At 38.2% G+C, this 21,328-nt stretch overlaps 1 protein-coding gene across 1 annotated transcript in view; it reads right to left on the reverse strand.

Moving 5' to 3' along the window:
- Positions 1 to 21,328, reverse strand: part of LOC101742684 (inactive dipeptidyl peptidase 10) — a 135,301-nt gene that overhangs the window by 45,464 nt on the left and 68,509 nt on the right. The window lies entirely within an intron of this gene.

Genomic DNA, 21,328 nt, shown 5'->3' on the forward strand with positions numbered 1-21,328 from the left:
CTACCTATGCTGATAGCTTTGAGAGGCTATTTCAGTTTTCTTTTATTGTATAGATGGGCGGACGAGCTTACAGCACACTTGGTGTTAAGCGGTTACTGGAGTCCATGGACATCTACAACGTAAATGCGCCACCCACCTTGAGATACAAGTTCTAAGATCTCAGTATAGTTACAACGGCTACCTCACCCTTCAAACCGAAACGCATTACTGCTTTATGGCAGAAATAGGCGGTGTGGTGGTACCTACCCGCGCGGACTCATTAGTGGTCCTACCATCAGTAATTACGCAAATTATAATTTTGCGGGTTTGATTTTTACAACACGATGCTTCGCCCTTACATGTAGGTGAGCTCACAGGGCTCAAATCGGAGTATCGCTAACACTGACCCTAGTAAGAGCAGTGCTTCGCAGAATCTACCACCGCATCGGAAACGCGACCCACTGAAAAAGATCCGGCGAGAAACTCACTGTGTCTAAGGGTTAATTCGCTCGTCGAGCCCTTCGTCGCAAGCGACGGGTTCGACGAGGACGGTGACCGGTGCTTGAGGTATCTAAAAGCACCGTTAATGGATCGGGAGGATCCGTAATGACGTGTTTTGGGCGACGTCCACTATTTACCATTCGGTCTACAGGATCGGGTATGTAATCTCCAGCGGCCACGACAAGAGGGTTCTCATGTCGTGCCGCCTTCTCAAAGTGGCGCAGGTAATCAATGTGACTTGGTCTACGAACTTTAATGGGAAAATAACTTAACATTTCACATTTAACGGTCGCAGACCAGAGTCCTGTGTAATGAATATTGGGAATATATAACATAATAAACAAGAACAAGGACATCCAACTGGGCCCGCGCCTGATTGAAATCAGAATCATTGGATTCAGCTACCTGTGGCTGTATTTTTCAATTGCAAAGAGGCTATTGAATTTTCAAACTACTTGCAATTGCGTACATAAATGTGTGAAGAAATGCAAAATATTAGCTGTAATCCAAAATAGAGAGATTCGAAATTGCTAGTTAACGAGAATTAATGACCAACTCGCAAAATTCCTGAAGGGACACAAATTGGATTCTAATTTAAACGTTTTGTTTTAGTAAAAGATCTGTCGTGATTTAGAGCACCGGTTCAAACTTATGATTATTCAATGGGATTTAAAATTAATCGTGTGTGTAATAAAATATCCGTATAGAGAACAGAATAGAACCACAGAGGGTGAAAGTTCATGATGATATAAGAATTTCAATGATTATGAAATTGATATTGTTACGCGCTGGGGTTCGGGATAAATAAAATTCCACCAAAGTACAACTAAAAACTGTATTCAGAACTTACAACACTTAAAACACTCAACAAACACTTTAAAACTCTCAATTTGCTTCTTTGGCTTCGCTTCAGGTGATCCGTTCGCTGTTTCACTTCGAGTAGTTCTGATTACTGACTGCCTGCATGCCATCTCTACAACGCTTTTATAGTCGATACGACATCCCTAGAATTATCGGGAATATTCCACACATCTCTAGTAGTAGTTTCCGCTATCTGCCAATAGATGGCATTGCACTTCTTGAGCGTTCTAGGCGCTTCTAGGTCCTTCGATATTCGTTCGACTATTCGGCGATAGATGGCGTTACTCTTATCGGCGTAACAATATTTCTTTGGCAACAAACTACAAAGTTGACAGACAGGTAATCCTGTTAAATGTTAGATATAGTCTATAGATACCACGGGCAGCTTTACGTGACCCACTCCTTTATATTGCAGAAACGACTGGCTTCCATTAAATACTAGAATACGAACGGATCTGTCTAGTTAGTGCGAGTTTTTTAACGTTCTCGATAGCGTAAAAGTTAACTCAGATTTGTATGCAGTTGGAACCTTTGCTTACGTTTGCCGCCAGGGGCGCTGTTCTAGGTGCATACAAATTTCAGGTAACGTTTACGCTTAAAAACTCGCATTAAGCACACTAATCACGTACGAGCTGTTAATTAACGCAGGCAAATATCAAAATCAATATTAGACGTATCCTATGTATATTGTTTGCAGTAAGACAACTGCTTTAAAACAGTAAATTGCGTCCTATCGGGAGCCCTACCTCGATCAATCACCCGGACCGAAAGTACACAAGTTAGCTTTTATAGGGGTAGATAGAATTTACGGCCGCAAGCTTTGAACGTCTCATACGGGTAAGAAAGGGTTTAGACTTAAATTGTAATCTATGATATCAAATTTGTACCTAGTATGAGAAAAAACGACGAATATACACATGAACAAATAAATATGTTCGTCTTTGTCTTATTGGGTTTTAGGAGTGCCCAGTTTGGTTATATAAGTATGTGATAAATCGATTTTGTATCCCTATTTATAGAGAACTTTGATCAATTTTCGAAAATATCATCTAGAACCAAAATCGAAAGAAGTAGCATGAGAAAAATTTCAAATTTATTCCACACTACAGTTGACAGTCTATGGTATCCCTAAGGCGACAATAGCTTCAGACAATGAAGGAAGTTCATCCCTCAGTGAAAAGATTTGTGGACTTTTTCTTTTGGGGAAGCTTAACGACAGAGGGAAGATCTTCCACCGAGCGGGTGATATTGCTCGATAGACCGACGGTCCCAACGTTGTTGTTCGGAACTTGTATATATGCGCTTTATCTTGAAAATGTCGTAAGCGAGATTCAGGCATCTGTCAATTACCTATCTTGCGTTGTATGATGGCTACCCGCCACATTCTTATTGAAGAAATTTGATTCTGTCCTGTCTGTAGTCCGATCTAGAGACCTGTTTGAATAAATAGTGTAATGCTTGTACGAGTAACGCCATCTGTTTTCAAGTGGCAAAAGCAGATATCTAAACGACTAGTACTATCGGAATTGTTCTGTAAAATTGTAGTCATGTCGTGTCGACTATAAAAGCGTTGCAAAGGCGACATGAAGGAGTTAGTAATCAATTCTAGTCGTAGTGAAAGAGCGATCGGATCACGTAAAACGAAGCGAAGGAAGCGAATGTTATACTGAAGTCTACTTTAACTGTATCTTTTACCTTTAAACGAGCAATTCTTGCATATTAGTATATATATAATCTGAATCTCGGAAACGGCTCCAACGATTTTCATAAAATTTAGTATACAGGGGATTTCGGGGGCGATAAATCGATCTAGCTACGATTTATTTTCAGAAAATGTTGTTTTATTCGTGTTTTTAATAATCAACTCTTCCCGACATCTATCGGCGAATAATAATACTATTTTTTTTTTAATTGAGGGCAACTAACCGCTTTAAAGACACAGCAAGATGGCGTTATCAAAAAAAAACGGGCAAAGCTCGGTTATCATCATCTAGTTAATAATAAAATTGAGTTTTAATTCATGCTCGGGTGAAGTTTTTTATTTATCTCGAGCACCATACCAAGAAATTCCTTTTATGTGCCAAGAGTACATTTAATTATATATTATTTTGAATGTTTTGTTGTACGTTATGAACATCAGTGTGTAGTGCACTTACTTACACAGTGGAATGGGGTAGTCCTGACAAGACTTATGGGGGTCTAATTGAGATTTTAGGAGATGCATTCCTACAAAAACTTAATGATGATAGCCAGGAGTTGTTGCTTTTTTAATTGCTGCAATTGCACTGATGTGATGCTATGCGAACGCTTACTTGGTGTAGTGCTTAGTGGTTGTACATACTACATAAGCAGGGTTTCGATTAATAGTTATGGTCCGTATAATTGATAAATATGCTTGGCAATCGGGTTAAGCAACTGGATTTCCTAGTCGAATGAATACCTATAGCATAAAGGGGACGGCCCATTTCAGGCCCAAAGCGGACAATAGATTAGAGAAAAAATACTTAGTGCATTAATTTTGTCATAAATAAATATGCATTTACTTTCTTCCAAATAAGCGCCACTATAGTTTACAATAAGTAGTTTAAAAAAAGTAACTCTATTGAAAAAAACAAGAATTTTATTTTTGCGAGAAAAATATTGCCAGCATCAAAACCTTTTACGTATTAAGTAAACATTTTAAGTATATAAAAAAACATATAAATAAATCATTTTAAATATTATCATTAATCAATCGATTTTAATCGATTTTAAGCACATAAAATAACATCAAAGACATACCCATTGGACTTCAACTTGTTACTATACTTGAGACCTTAGAACTTATATCTCAAGGTGGGTGGCGCATTTACGTTGTAGATGTTTGTGGGCTCCAGTAACCACTTAACACCAGGGTGTCTGTGAGATCGTCCACCCATCTAAGCAATAAAAAAAAAACTTAACTTGTATTGTTATTTAAATATGTACAACTAAAACAAAAACATAAAAAATAAAATATAATATGTACTCGTAAAAAAAAAGATTAAGAAATAAATCAAATATCGGTTATTTAAAAAAATGATCGATTTATGAATTTCATGTAATTATTTTTCTTTATACTGACAACACTGATTTTAATCTGAATGAACAAGTGATTTTAATAATTACAGCTTCGATCAATAATAGTACTAGATTCAAGATCAGGAACAAAAATAAGACGCTCCAGTGGCCACGTTTGCAGACACGAAAACATCTTCATTTCTTAGAAAAAAGTTTAATAATGTTAACGACTTCAGTTTATTATAAACCTTAATACTTAAACATAAAGTTTAATTACTATTTGTCGCGGCGCCTGACGCGTTCGCCACAGCAAGCTAGCCAAAACATTTACTACTACCGGCACCGCGCGCTGACAGCATGCAACAACATTCTGAAGATACCTCCCAATAATCATTATTGACAAGACCTTCCTTTTCGAGAAAGGTCACATTCCAAGATTCATCGACGAACAATCACAACCAAACCATTGTATAATAATAATTAAAGCAAGTAGCAAGAGTGCAATTGGTTTTATTAGAGAAACAATAAGGCCGCAGTGTCTCGCGTAGACATACTTTTTTTCTTTGGCGACCGTGACAGGACACGCGTTCCGCCTCATTCGACGTGCCAAGTCATCATTAAGATAACGGCGTCGCATCAGCAATCTCCGCCAAAAGGAAGGAAAAAGGAACGCAGTACTGGACAATCGCTGGATCCGGCAGCGAAGCAGCAGCAGTAAGACTTCGCCACGACCGCGTTGTCGTTCATCAAATAAGACATACTTTTTTTTTTTGGCGACCGTGACAGGACACGCGTTCCGCCACATTCGACGTGCCAAGTCATCATTAAGATAACGGCGTCGCATCAGCAATCTCCGCCAAAAGGAAGGAAAAAGGAACGCAGTACTGGACAATCGCTGGATCCGGCAGCGAAGCAGCAGCAGACACGCGTTCCGCCTCATTCGACGTGCCAAGTCATCATTAAGATAACGGCGTCGCATCAGCAATCTAAAAGGAAGGAAAAGGGAACGCAGTACTGGACAATCGCTGGATCCGGCAGCGAAGCAGCAGCAGTAAGACTTCGCCACGACCGCGTTGTCGTTCATCAAACAAGATAAGTGTCTTTCCTTCAACATTCCCAATCCCTTAATATCAAATCCATAATTATTGCCTTCACAGTGTATCAGAAGTTTCGTACATTTGTGCAAAGGATAAATAACATAATTTTATGTAAATCATCCACGGGTTCAACCAAAGATACCAAGTTCATTGTTATGCAATCTTGCTACTATTGCTTTAAAATACAGTAAAACAATCAAGCCTTCATTTCAAAAACGTTTTTTCGGTTAACAAGCTGCCTATCCACGCATTTCGTAAAAATTCTATACAATTTTACGCGTCATTCTGCGATCTACCTACACATTATAATTATTCAATCATTGTTTAATCTTAAATCATTAGAATTTATTGTTTTAAAATATATTCATATACAATAAAGGTCATAAAATTCATTAAACAAGTTTAACATTAGCCAATTCAATTGTCACTGTTTACGAAACAGCACGTTAGTAATTATATATTATTTCTTTCTGCTCATTCGTTTGGCCGACGTTTCCAGGCTCGCCCCGCGATCGATCGCGCCGCTTCCGAACATACAGCACCGCACGTAATAAGCCGTGCTCCGAGACCGCGAAGACTGCCATCGAATGGAGGAGAGTGAGTCGGTACCCGAATGAAACAACCGTTGCAGCTAAGTCAGAACGAGCGTTTTTTCATTATTTAAAAAATCATTTTCTAACTTTTCCATTCTTTAAAACAATTAACGATATTCTAAGAACTCAAGTAAATTAAATTTAAAAATACAACAATGGCTACTGGGTCTGATAAATCCATGAGTAAATACAAAGAACTGATTCTAAGGCGTAGTTCTATTAAAGGTCAAATAACAAAGTTTAAAAATTATTTAGCTTTATTTGAATCATCACCGTTATCCAGTATTGAGGTAGCTGAGCTATCACTAAGATTAAACAGATTTGAAAATTTATCCACAAAATTTGATAGCCTTCAATCAGATATTGAAGTGCTCAATCACGATAGTCTAGAGAGGGAAATCGATGAGAGAGATGGTATTGAGCGCGACATCATTTCATGCATTGCTACGGCAAACAGTTTGATATCAGAAACAAACATTCAACTAGAGGCGCGCCGAAAGTCCGTCGCGCCACCGGAGCCTCAATGCCATCACCACCACGATGACCCTGGTGTTAAGCTGCCACAGATTCAGATTTCTAAATTTGACGGAGCTTATTTCCGCTGGCTCGAGTTCCGTGATACCTTTGAAACATTAGTACATAATAATTCGCGTATTACCGATATTCATAAATTTCATTACTTAATTTCCTATCTCGAAGGAGACGCAGCTAGAATCATCTCCAATCTCGAAGTATCTTCTTCTAATTACAGAGACGCCTGGTCATTGCTTTGTGAGCGGTACAATAACAAAAGACTTCTTATCAATTACCACTTGTCTGCTTTAGTCAATGTACAACCGATAGCACGCGAATCAGAAAGGTCATTAAGATTTTTAGTTGAATGGTCAAGTGCACGCAAGTTCTTCGTAACATGGGTTACGAAGAACTTGCGTGCACTTTCTAGCTTGGGACTACCCACAGACAAGTGGGATATCTTGTTAATATTTTTACTTTCATCCAAATTAGATAATGTCACTCTGATTAAATGGGAAGAACTGCGTAATACTTTTGATAGTGTCCCAGAACTGAACCAGTTTCACAAGTTCTTAATTGACAGAGCTGATGTTTTGGAAGCCTTGAAACGTAGTAAACACAATAATAATTTTAGTACGCCACAAGCTACGTCTCAAAGAAGTCAGGGTATTCGCAATAACAATAGGCTTCCTCAAGTTTATAAAAAACAATATGAAACAAATTATGTACACGCTACTACAACTGGTCAACTATATAAAACCAAACCCACTTGTATACTTTGCCATGATGATCATACAATTTACAATTGCCCTACTTTTAAGGCCAAAAACGTTAACGAGAAAATAAGTTTGGCTAAAAAATACAATTTGTGCTTAAACTGCTTGAGGCAAGGTCATCAAAAACACGAATGTAAATTGGGACCATGCAGAGAGTGTAAAAAACGACATAACACACTATTGCATAACCCTGAAGATTCAATATCTGATGAGAACAAAGATTCAAATTCGGTAACTGCTTTCAACCAAAGATCTTCAACCTGATAGAATCAAAACTGATGCTATAAATATAGTTGTAATAGGCAATAATTCACCAAATAGAGTAGTTGAAGCCTGCAAGGCAAATATAAAATCAATCGATAATTCATACAAAATTATAATACTTTATCCTGTTTGGTGCTTAATGAACTAACAGGAGAGCTCCCAAAGGCTCCGATAAATATGCAAAATATCAAATTACCTAATCATATACAACTAGCTGATCCTAGTTTCAATTTGCCTAAACGAATAGACATCATTCTTGGAGCAAACATATTTCGGGATATTGTGGGTACTCAACAACAGTCATTGGGATTAAACGCTCCAAGCTTGATCAGCTCTAAACTTGGCTGGCTGGTAGCCGGACCTATTCATGTTATTTCTTCAAAGTATGTTGAACGTAATCAGTCCACTCTTTTTGCTTCTTGCAAGCAAGAGAGCTCACGACGAGTATAGTAATTACTACTCTAAACTATCAATGTTGCAAGGATCATTCGCCTACGTAAGGCGATTCATTTTTAATTTAAAAAACCCTTTAAACAAACGCCTAGGTTTCGTAACAGCTAAATAACTAGGTACATATTTAAGAACTAACAATGCCTCTCTTTCTGACTTTGCTGCTCAAGAAGGAATCAAATTTCATTTCATTCCCACTTACTCTCCTCACTTCGGTGGTCTTTGGGAATCGGGTATAAAATCCGCTAAACACCACATCAAGCGTGTGATAGGCAATAGCCATCTAACCTTTGAGGAACTACAAACTTTATTTGCACAAGTGGAGGCAATACTTAACAGCCGTCCCTTGGGTCCTTTATCCTCCAGTCCTGACGACCTTTTACCTTTGTCCCCAGGACACTTCCTCATTGGACGACCACTAACATCGTTTCCATCCCCTGATGTTCAAAATTTGAACTCAAACAAGCTGCAACGCTATCAACGTCTTGAACAAATGCGACAACATTTCTGGACAAGGTGGCAAAGAGAATATATCTCCGAATTACAACAACGGCAAAGATGGACCCAAGAAACTGCAAATGTCAAAATTGGTGATCTTGTTTTAATAAAAGAAGATAACACTCCACCATTATGCTGGCGCCTTGGAAGGGTTTCGCAGACATTCCCAGGACCTGATGGCATAACCAGAGTGGCGGAAATTCGTACTGCGACGGGGAGCATACGGCGGTCACTCATTCGTCTATGTCCTCTATTTAATGGCCAAGAAACCTAGGAGTGTTGAAAGAAGACTCTTTCAACGGGGGGGAGTATGTCGCGGCGCCTGACGCGTTCGCCACAGCAAGCTAGCCAAAACATTTACTACTACCGGCACCGCGCGCTGACAGCATGCAACAACATTCTGAAGATACCTCCCAATAATCATTATTGACAAGACCTTCCTTTTCGAGAAAGGTCACATTCCAAGATTCATCGACGAACAATCACAACCAAACCATTGTATAATAATAATTAAAGCAAGTAGCAAGAGTGCAATTGGTTTTATTAAAGAAACAATAAGGCCGCAGTGTCTCGCGTAGACACTATTGCAAAATATATGTATTTAGGTCCTTTCGTCAGAAAAAGAATATTATGGAATAAATTTAAAATGTCACTTGAACATAAAAAGACATCAGTACAAAAATATTTATTCTAAAATGATACTTAAAGCCTAATTTATAAGGTTAAAAATATTTGTTTAAAATTTCGTGCTTATTGTATTGTGGAACTAGATGTAGTTCTTGGTATTACATTTCAATGCTCAGAACACAGTAAGTATTGAAAGACATAGAGTTGCAGAATATACATATTTGTTTTAGGTTTGTTTTGTATGGTCGCAACTATTTTTGACCGATTCAAAAAAGTAGTAGATAATATTTTACATTGCCGCTATTACAACAAATAGGTGTAAAAAATTAAATTAAATAAAGTAAAAAAATTATGAAAGGAAACACGATACTTGTTTTCCACGTATTCTTTATACAGAAGTAATTAAAACAATAATGTAGGTTTAATTACCTTTAAACAGATTCAGTTTGTTATAAAGCTGTCTTTTAGAAGTCATTTTTATATGAGCGGTTTCTTTTTTACAAATATAATGTAATCTTATATCAATGAATTTTTCTATAATCAGTTTAATTTAGGCTTATTTTATGGCTGTGTTCGTTTCCCCCAGAAAACAAATCCTTTTCAGCATATACGCTTAAAATATTTACACATACATATAAAGTTTTTTTAATACTTTTTTGCATTGATTTGCCACCACCATTGAACAATTCTAGAATTTTTATAAGGGTTCTATATTTCTTCTCCTCTTTCTTTCGCGACAATATATATCCATTGTGCACAGCGACAAGGGGCTACTAGGAAATCTACAAACAAAAATCCATACTAATATTATAAATGCGAAAGTAACTCTGTCTGTCTGTCTGTTCCTCTTTCACGCCTAAACGGCTGAACGGATTTTGATGAAATTTGGTATGGTGATAGATGATAACCTAGAAATGGTCATAGGCTATAAATAATCACGCCATCGTTCTTAGGGGGTAGGCAGTAGGCAGATAACTAAATTGAGTTAGTGATTTTTAGTCGTTTTTGTTGGGACTTTTGCTCTTTCACGTATAAAAGGCTGAACAGATCTTGATGAAATTTAGTAAGGTAATAGATGGTTACCTAAAAACGGATATAAGATCAAAATGATCACGTCATAGTACTTAGGGGGTAGGAAGTAGGCAGAAAACTGAATTGAGTTAGTGATTTTTTTATGGTTTTTGGTGGGAGTTTTGCTCTATCATGCCTAAACGGCAGAACGGATTTTGATGAAATTTAGTTAGGTGATAGATAGTAACCTAGAAAAGGATATGGGCTATTAATATTCATGCTATCGTACTTAAGGCGTAGGCAGTAGGCAGAAAACTAATTAAGTTAGTGATTTTTAATAGTTTGGTTTCAAAGTTTACCTCATTCACGCCTTAACGTCTGAACGGATTTTTATAAGACTTGGTTAATATAAAGATAGGATCCTAGGCACGGACACAGGCTGAGGTTTTTTTTTCTACACTAGAAATTCCCTAGAAATCTTATATATGGCAAAACAACGTTTGCCGGGTCAGCTAGTAACATTATAAAATAACAAAACTACTCTATGCATTCCCTGTTCAAGAATTGGTGATGTTTGTTACAATAGTTGGTGCCTTGTTGCAAACATTGGCCAAACAATTACAATATTCGTAAATTGTGTTTTATTTACAATATAATTGTGTTTATTATTTTATGAAAAACACTTAATAATATAAATTTACCAAAAAAAGATATTCCTTCCAAAACCTTGGTGTTACGGTGGTTTTTTACTCAGTTTTTGAACGCGCATTGCAGCGTTTTGACGTCTTAGTGTTGGCTATGATTGGACCATACTAATTTGAAATAAGACCACAAATTTATTTGTGGTCTTATTTTTCGGGCCGTTTTTGAAGCGCTAATCGTGAATCTAGTAGTATTATTGATCGAAGAATTACAGTCTGGAATGTAGCTGTATAGACTCAGTGCTTTTTTATAGTAATGTGTAATAATTTTTTTGAAAATGTATACATTCTACATTCGGGATTAATATTAATATTAAATACTCAGCCACGACTCTTATATGAATAGTTACGAAAAAACGAAAATTACATCCACACCTTCAAACATAAACCTAATGAGATAATAAACAGCGCCTCGCCCCGCCATTTTGTTACAGAGTATCAAAGTCCGCCATTTTATGTGCCAAGGCAATATGGCCCCGTTTCCGGGGTACGGCAGATGTGGCGCGGTCACACCGGATGTTAATTTGTCGGTTGCATCGCTACGAATAACTTACGAGTTGAGATTGGAAAATTTTCCAAAGTTCTACGAAAGTATTCGTGTTGATTTAGCTGATTATTGAAGGAGTTGCAGCCGGAAAACTCTGTAAACTTTAAGGATTCAAGTGTTTTTCAAAACGTGCATAAAGTTTTACTTGGAACTAATTAAGTCTGTCGAAGTTCTGTGATTTATATTTTGAACATTAATTTAGAATTTATAGTGGAGTTTTTGTGTTTTATCGTTAGGTTAAATTAAAAGTGATAAAAATAGCTTTTTAAAATACAAAGGTACGGTGCATGAACGATCTTATATCTCTCAGTTAAGTCGTTCCCGAATTACGGGTACCCGGAAAGTAAATTCCACTAATTATCTTCAGACATAATTTGGAAATCATCACAGCAGCATTGTACTAACTCCTGTCTAGATTTCTTTAAATGCACTTTCTGTGGCATGAAGATTGTTTAATTATCGAATAAAACCGCCACCGGAGTAGAGTTCATCCATACTACCTGGAGCCACTGCGGTCATCCACAGTGCGTTTCCAGAGATCTTTTTTGCCAGGTACCATCTGGCTATGGAATGAGCCTTCTTCAAACGAGGCTTGTGGAGAGTATTAAGCGGTAGGCAGCGGCTTGGCTCTGCCCCTAGCATTGCTGAAGTCTATGGGCGACGGTAACCACTCACCATCAGGTGGGCCGTATGCTCGTCTGCCTACAAGGGTAATAAAAAAAATATATATATATATATATTTGCTCAACAATAAATCGAATTCAAAACGAATTACTAAAAATAAATTCAAATTAGCTATATATATAAAAATGAATTGCTATTCGTTAGTCTCACTAAAACTTGAGAACGGCTGAACCGATTTGGCTAATTTCGGTCTTGAATTATTTGTGAAAGACCAGAGAAGGTTTAAAAGGTAGATAAATATGAAAATGCTGGGAATTAAATAAAAATAGCAATTTTGTTTTTCCTTTGATGTGTCCCCCGTCGGTCTTTTATTTATCGATTGAGGCACTACGAAGTCTGCCGGGTCAGCTAGTAACATTAATAACGAAGTTTAAATTGATAAATAGGTTGACTTATTCTCGACCACCCGCTCTTCAAACGAGTACATGTTAATGCGTCAACTGCGGCTTTATTAATTATTATTAGTGTTAGCCATAACTACATTTATGAAGCAACATTTAATCATAAGACGACATAAAAAGTACATAAAATTTTGTTTGGCGTGTAAACAAACCCTGCACTAACAGCTTGTTTTTATTAAAAACAAAATACCAACCCCAAGGGACGTTTATATTCAGTCATTATACTGATATCTTAATCCTTGTGTGAGCACCGCCAGTCCGTAAACCGAGGACGCTAGGGTTGTCAGATATCCCGATTTCAAATTGACCTTTAACGCCTTTTAGCTAGGTTTCAATATTAAATTTAAACTTGTTCACTTTAACTTTACTTTTACTTTGTCAGATTTACTATCATATCGATGAAAGAACGAATGTTTATAAGTCTAACTAGCAGTTTTAAAAATATATTTTAATATACCAACCCTGTTGAATGGTAGCCGTTCGGACGTAGTACATAGATATTACGTTTTGATCCTTTAGAACAGCCGTCTGTTGCACTGATGTGTAATATCTAACGGCAAATATGATGGGACAAGACGGGACGAACGACGGCGCGAATCTATTTTATGTACGATATTAATAGTGAATTATGATTTTACTGTGCAATTTTGGTACGATCTTTTGTATATATATATTTTGATTTTTTTTGACGTGACAACGTCTTATAATTCGATGGAGCCGGCTGCATGCACGAAAAAACATGACTCATGCGGCGTTACCTCGCTCTGAGGCGTTCCATTTAAGACTTGAAGTGCAAGCGAGAGCGGGTAACGAGCGACAAATAGGCACAATCGGCCTCCGCGTTCGGCAGCGTTCGACATCTGTCTCTCTCCTACTTGAGTGAGCGATGCATCCGCGTGGACAGCTGCTATACAATAATATGTTTTCGTCAAGTATGAAGTTCAGTGAAAAGTGAATGTGGTGTCAATGTGGTACCACCACCCTGCCTATTTTTGCCGTGAAGCAGTAATGTGTTTCGGTTTGAAGGGTGGGGCAGCCGTTGTACTGTAAAAATTGAGACTTAGAACTTATATCTGAAGGTGGGTGGCGGCATTTACGTCGGCATATTACGGTGGGCCGTGAGCCCGTCCACCCATCAAAGCAATAAAAAAAAATTTCGGTAGTCGAACAAGATATCTATAGTGTAGTTTTGGCGAAATCTGTGATTAAAGAAGTATAATAATATATTATAATTTCAAGTAATTACTGCGGGACCACTAGCTATTATAATTTGAACAGTGTAAAAGCGGACGTTTCCCAAGCGTGCGCTTAGAAGGTGACTTACAGTGGGTTGGCGAACGAACCTCTGTTCGAATTGATGGAGGCCATTTCGCGGGTCGGGCCTACGAAGCGTCAAAATGAATTTACACTACGATCAGAGGATCTTTACTTTTACGAATTTTTACAAACGATCCATGATTTTCAAATGATGATTTTTGGTGAACGTAAAAATGACAAATTTTAGCCAATTTAGCAAATTTAATACATTTTTTAATTTTTATTGCATAGATAAGTGGACGAGCTAACAGAAACAGGCGGAGCGGTGGTACCCACCCGTGCGGACTCACAAGAGGTCCTACCACCAGTAATTACGCAAATTATAATTTTGCGGGTTTGATTTTTATTACAAGATGTTATTCCTTCACCGTGGAAGTCAATCGTAAACAATTGTTATGAACGTATTTCATTAGAAAAATTTGTACCCGCCTACGGGATTCGAACACCGTTGCATCGCTATATAGGAATGCACCGGACGTCTTATCCTTTAGGCCACGACGACTTCTAACTTATGATACGAAAATCCATACAGCATAGCTTGTGCGTATGAAATGAACCCGTCAGCTTCCACGGCTTGATACTGCCGCATTACAATAAGACATTCGGGGGTTTTGAATAGCACTACTAATAGCGAACGATGGAATCCACAATGTGACGCTTCGGTGCTTAATCTAAAGAAATATACATCTTGGTTTCATGTGAATAAACCCTTTGAATGACCAAATTATATGCCGTCGACACGGAAGACAGATAGCGTGTTGTATCAATGGTTTATATATATCAGCAAGGCAACTTGGCTTAGATTTGCGCAGTTTTCTGCGTAGGACTTTTTCGCGACGCGATTAAAGTTTAAAATTATATCAAACGGTTTAGAGTTAGTGCGAAACGGGCAAATCTGTTACCCGACACAAAAAGACAACGAAATAATTGCAAAGTTTAAACATTAAGAGTGAAAGTATGTAAAAATAAATCGTAAATAAACAATTTAGGTTGGGCTTTAGTCACGTTGAGTCGGAACAAATAATGTATAATGTAAAATTAAATAACTTAAATCTATGTTTTGTAGTTTTTTTTTTTTGCCTAGCGGTAGGCAGCGGCTTGGCTCTGCCCCTGGCATTGCTGAAGTCCATGGGCAACGGTAACCACTCACCATCAGGTGGGCTGTATGCTCGTCTGCCTATAAGGGCAATAAAAAAAAAAGATGGATGGACGAGCTCACAGCCCACCTGGTGTTACTGGAGCCCATAGACATCTACAACGTAAATGCGCCATCCACCTTGAGATACAAGTTCTAAGATCTCAGTATAGTTACAACGGCTGCCCCACCCTTCAAACCGAAACACATTACTGCTTCACGGCAGAAATAGGCAGGGCGGCGGTACCTACCCGTGCGGACTCACAAGAGGTCCTACCACCAGTAAAAAAATTATAAGAGCAATCTGATTTAAGGATGAAAAATAAAGAAAACCACAATACTACACATCGAAAAAGAAGTTTCGCTTCATTAATGTGCACCAAGTTGCACGCGCACCGTTTTTTTTTTAAGATTTATCAGAGCAACTAAAATAGGCTAAAAGGTAAAGTAGGCGAGGGCTAATATTAAAAAGAATATCTCCACTGTGGGTTGGATGGCACGGGTGACAATTTCATTTAAGACTAAGCTATAAAAAGACGTAAAAGTCTATAACAATCCGAGCGAGTTAAAGTAAGCAGTTAGCTTTAATTGTCCCGTGAACGGTGCAATAACTGTTAAACGAAGTCTCTTCGCTACACGTCCCTGTTGTTACTCACGACTATTGCCGGAGTACGTGGGGTAAGAAATGTTCTTCCATTTTGTTTGTGTGAATATGGAGAGAAGGGCACGCGACCCACTTTGTGCCGGGCGGAGTTTACAGCAATTTCAATGTGAATTTACCCGCACACCTTGAGAGACGAAATTAAGGATAACATTTTTTAATGACTGGGTGTCTTCAGGATGTTCCGAAGGGTGGGTTTCAAGGTCGAAAGATGGCGAAATTCATGATGCAACTGTTATTCCCCTTAAAATCAGATGAAACATGTGCACTTTATTTTTTTATGATTGATGGTTTACTGGTGGTATTAACAATATTTTTTGGAACGATGCTCCTTATGGGACGATGCGGAGGGGTACCCTAACTGGGAAAAAACGTCCGTAACGTAAGATTTTTATTAGTAATGAACACAGTGTACGACTTAACTTTGTAGTAACATACAAAAAATAGTATATTTTTATTAAATATTTTTTATACATTATTGTGAATAAAATAAAGTTGATAACTTTGTAAAGTGTTTTAATTTTTTATTTTTGTCAATAGAAAATCATGATAAAAAATGTATACCCGAATAATTATTTTCTTTATACCTCGAATAGAACTTAAAATTAATATTTTTATTATCCGGTGTCCCACGACACCACACATCTTCTTTTTTATAAATGACAAATCTTGTGTATTCTGTTATATTGAGATAAAAGTGAACATTTGAATGTAGGTCAAGACTGCGACGGTATTTACGTAAATGGATTGCAGGGGAGTGCCTTAAGCCCTGGGCGGTGTGAACGAGCGTGCTACGCGCTGCGTTTTTAACAAGAGCGTTTTTATAGTTGCTCCGTTGATTTTAATTTTGAAGGGAATTAATAAGTACTGTAAGACTAGCTTTTGCCCGCGACTTCGTCCGCGTGGAATAGTTCACAAATAATGCTTTATTTTAGAACAAATTTGGTTAGCATAAAAAAACGTTATAGTTAGCCAACCTTAACATATAGACATATGCTGTCGCGGACTTTTTTTTAGATCTTTTAAAACGGAACAATTCTGTCATACATTATTTTAGCGAAACTTTCACCGTTGCTGCAGCGCACGCAGCGGAAGTTCACAAAAGGAAAAAAAATCCCGATTTTGAAACATTCTTTATTGGTGCTCCGCTTGTATTGGTCTTAGCGTGATGTTATATAGCCTTCCTCGATAAATGGGCTATCTAACACTGAAATAATTTTTCTAATCGGATTAGTAGTTCCCGAGATTAGCGCGTTCAAACAAACAAACTCTTTAGATTTATAATATTAGTATAGATATGCTAATCGCTGGATCGATTTGTGAAGCGGTGCAATCATTGTACTTTGATTAATCTTTGAATTAGATCTTATATTCATTAGATAATTAACGAACGAGTGGCTCACTCAACATCTAATTGCCACAGTCAAGCCGCTGCCTACAGCTGAGTACTACGTACGTACTGATAGCATACAAAAATTGACTTTTGAAAGTCAGAGTTCTTTTGTCTGTTGTTATTTTAAGCCAAATTCTTCTTCCGCAAGCTACTGCTATTTTTTTAGCGTCGTTTCCAAACACAATGCATGTCCGCATGGGGTCCGTTAGTCTGTTTTTAATTGAACTGGTGGTAGGACCTTTTGTGAGTTCGCGCGGGTAGGTACCACCACCCTGCTTATTTCTGCCGTGAAGCAGTAATGCCTTTCGGTTTGAGGGGTGGGGCGGCCGTTGTAACTTTACTGAGATCTTAGAACTTATATCTTAAGGAGGGTGGCGCATTTACGTTGTAGTTTTAGTTGTATATGGGCTCCAGAAACCACTTAACACCAGGTGGGCTGAGTTCATCCACGCAGACAAAAGCGCTCGTTTGCAATACAACACTATCGCATTACACTAACGGGATTGCTCACGATCTCGCACGCTCCGTTATGTCGGACTGACGTTCCACAAAGGGTTATCGATACAAACACGCTGACAGTAATCTTCAAATGAGTTATATAGGACACTGCCTTGTATTTTTATTTTTTTTATTGCTTAGATGGGTGGATAACGCGTGCTTTTCATGTATCCAGGGTGTAAAGCTTATACATATATAGGTACTTGAGAATGCAAACTGAATTATTTTAAACTTTCGCAGCTATGAATACAACAGCGCTCGACGAGTTCTTACCACGATTTTGATATTTTATCTCCCGCGGAAGAATGCAAGAATGTCGTGTTGTTTCATATCGAGATTACGAATATATATATGTCAGCACACGTCAGGGATGGCTAAGCGGTAGTTTCGTCATCACTCGTATTCGATTGAACTCAGTTTAGTCAATAAAACTTTTCAATCATAATTATTGAAACTCAACACACACAACTTTCACAATGACAGGATAAACTGACAGTTTCGTTGCACATACCGACAGACCGACTGACCGACTGACTGACTGACAGAGACTTACTGACTAAGACGGACGGAATTACTGTCTGACACGGAATTGCCACGACTCTGTCCACGTACCGCCATTTTATACTGTGGCGTTACGGAGTCTACCCTTCGTTTTGTGATATTTATCAAAACAACATTTCATCATTTAAAATAATAATCAAAACCACCGTCTTAATATTACTAAAGTCGTTATCCACGACAACTAAAAGTCGTTATCCACGACACGGCCATTCTGACATGTCACACGTCCCTGTGTGACGCTCCTGCAAGGAAAACAACCTTCTGCAATATCTAACAGGTTTCGTTTCGGCCACTCCTGATTCATTCACGATTGAGGATTGGGATTCGTTTCATTACAAACCATAACGTTAGCTTTCAACAAGATCTTTAACAGACTATGTTAACCTGTGTGAGTAGATAACTTAATTACCCAACTACTAGTGATACACTATACAACTGAAAAATTTCATTAACGCTCAATAAGCATTAGAAACCCGAGTTATTACAAAACAACTCAATCTGAGCAGTATTTCATCAGTATTATGTATCAACCACAAACTATCGTTACAATTACTTCCATCTAGTGAGAGTAACTCATGCCACCTATATCGAGTGACGATAACCCAATTCAAGTGCCACCTCCATCGAGTAGCTCTTGACTACTTATTGCCTCCATCCGGCAAATAAGTGGGACCTCCATCCGGTACCCAACTTCAACACAAAACACTAATGCCTCCATCCGGCACGCAAGTGGAACTTCCATCCAGTACCCACTTCAACCATAAAACACATCGCAATGCCTCCATCCGGCAATAAAACGAACACATCACCTAAATCGAGCGAGGTGCTCAATTACCAGTCATAAATAACACTGAATACTGTTCTTTACTAATCACACAAAATAGGACAACAAAATCCTTACTTTAATTAGTCAGTTGTATCGTGGTCATTTGATCCTACATCTTCTACATCACTAGTGTCAACAAAATCATATAGAACGCTCCTGGCCTGGCTGCCGGTGCAGCTAGTGACATTACCACCCATATTATCATTAAAACAAATGATAAAACCAATACACATCACTTCACAATATAGACTCAAGGTCATTAGTAGACCAACACAACAATAGTCTCCATTGAGACCCAGGTCTCCGCTGTACCAATCGATGGAGATACTCTCACCTCACTGATCAGTCTCGTCAGTAGCACTACTTAGAGGCAACGTTATGTAATCATAGGTTCTATTACCAGTTAAAGCAATCTGTCTTCATTTCAACAAAATTCAACATCGAATTTTACTAAATTTCCAATGTTCTGGTCTCGTCAAAGTTAATCTCTTACTTTCAGTATCATTTTAAGTAAAAACCTTTTGGGATATGGCATGCGAACTATAAAGAATTCGAAGGGGCTCGCCTCTGTCATTCTTATGGTAGAACAATTTAAAAAAAACAAAATGTGTGCAATTCACACGTGGTAGAAGTGAAACCTTCCAAAATTAAAATACAATTATCCTAAACGTCTTAAGTAAATGTAAAATTTTGTCATTAGTAAATAATTGTAAGATAGCGCCCTCTGTGAATTGATATTTTAATTTCACGTCTAATCCTAAATTAAAATTCACTACAAGAGCTTTCATACACACGTTAGTATTAAAAAATCTCACAGATGGCGCTGTATTAAATAGTATGTTGTTTATTTCTGTCTCATTCTTTGCTGGCTTCATCCTACACATTTTTGTATTTGTGTCTCTTACCTGTCGTTTTTTTTTTTTTTTCGTTGCATCCGGTTTGATATCACAACGATTCTAAAGAAGTTTTCACTTCAAAAGATGTACGGCTTCTAGCACTTCTTGTCAAGAACAATTCCATGAGCTCATCGCGAGCTTGGTCATCAATAACGCAAGTCTGGGCTTCGAATAAGGACACTAGATTTAAGAGTTCTATTTCGCTGAATGCTCAATCTCACTGAACCGATTAAAACAACTATCAGGTAGTACATGACATACAATAGGTAAGCAATAAACCATCGCATAGGATTTGTTCCGTACAGTTTTGAGTCAAAACAACAGAAACCTTTTATGAGAACCATCGTATAAAATTGCTGAATTATGAAGCTACTACTAATAGATTTCTTGACAAGAGAGCATTCGGCACCAGAATACAAATAAAAATAATACGACTCACCAGATTGTTCTTATTTACCAAAAATACCGATATTACGCAGCTACCGGCACGTCGCTCCGCTCGGCCGGTGAATAGTTGACCCATCGAGCGCCGACAGATGGCGCTTGCGTTCCATATTTCGTATTGGCTGCAGCAATCACGTGCTGATTGCGACACGACCTTCCTGACTATACATGCCCTCGTGTGATGGTTAACCTACAATCAAAAACATCCACGAGAACACTTGTTCCGCTCGATCACTCCTGACTACACTTTACGACTTATCGGAAAATTTAAAGTCATCAAAGCTTTAAACTGTTTTAATACCATTTTAACCAAATCAAACTATAGGGTATACAAAGTTCACTATTCAGCAGCCAGAGCACGTACCACAGTCGTTCATCAAACTTCAAATTTACTCTGTACAAATCAGGCATAGCTTACAGGAACTCAGATCAAAGAAAACTTCCGAGTAAAAATATCTAACGCCACGGCTCTCCAGCCGACTAGCAATCGCAATTGCCCTCATGATGCGCATCCACAGCGTGGATCGCCCGTGTGCATCACCCGCTGACTACACACGATGGTCTTTACAGACCCCGACCTCCGCCAGAGCCAAACGCGCACCGCGCACCCACGGACTACTTGAGTTGCCTCAAGAGACACCGATTTCTACCGGGCTACGACTACGTAATAGCTACTGGTACGGTCGAACACAATACGGCCGATAGACTATCCTTACTCGAGTTTTCACCACAATTTAAGCTTGCTCTTCATCATCATCATTTACATCAACCTCGACTGGTATGTGTCATGCTGGCATTTTTCTTAGCCTATCATGTGGGTATTTGTAAGTACGTTTTGAATTTAAAGCTTTCAATGTGTAACGGTCACCATCCAGTACTTCAACTACTTTAAACGGCCCTTTAAACTTCGTATCTAATTTCGTTTGATTACGCTCTTCGATTTAATGTGTGGACGAGCTCACAGCCCACCTTGTGTTAAGTGGTTACTAGAACCCATAGACATCCACAGCGTAAACGCACCACACACCTTGAGATAGAAGTTATAAGGTCTCAGT

Source organism: Bombyx mori, chromosome 20 (genome assembly GCF_030269925.1).
Source record: "Bombyx mori chromosome 20, ASM3026992v2".
Lineage (NCBI taxonomy): Eukaryota > Metazoa > Arthropoda > Insecta > Lepidoptera > Bombycidae > Bombyx > Bombyx mori.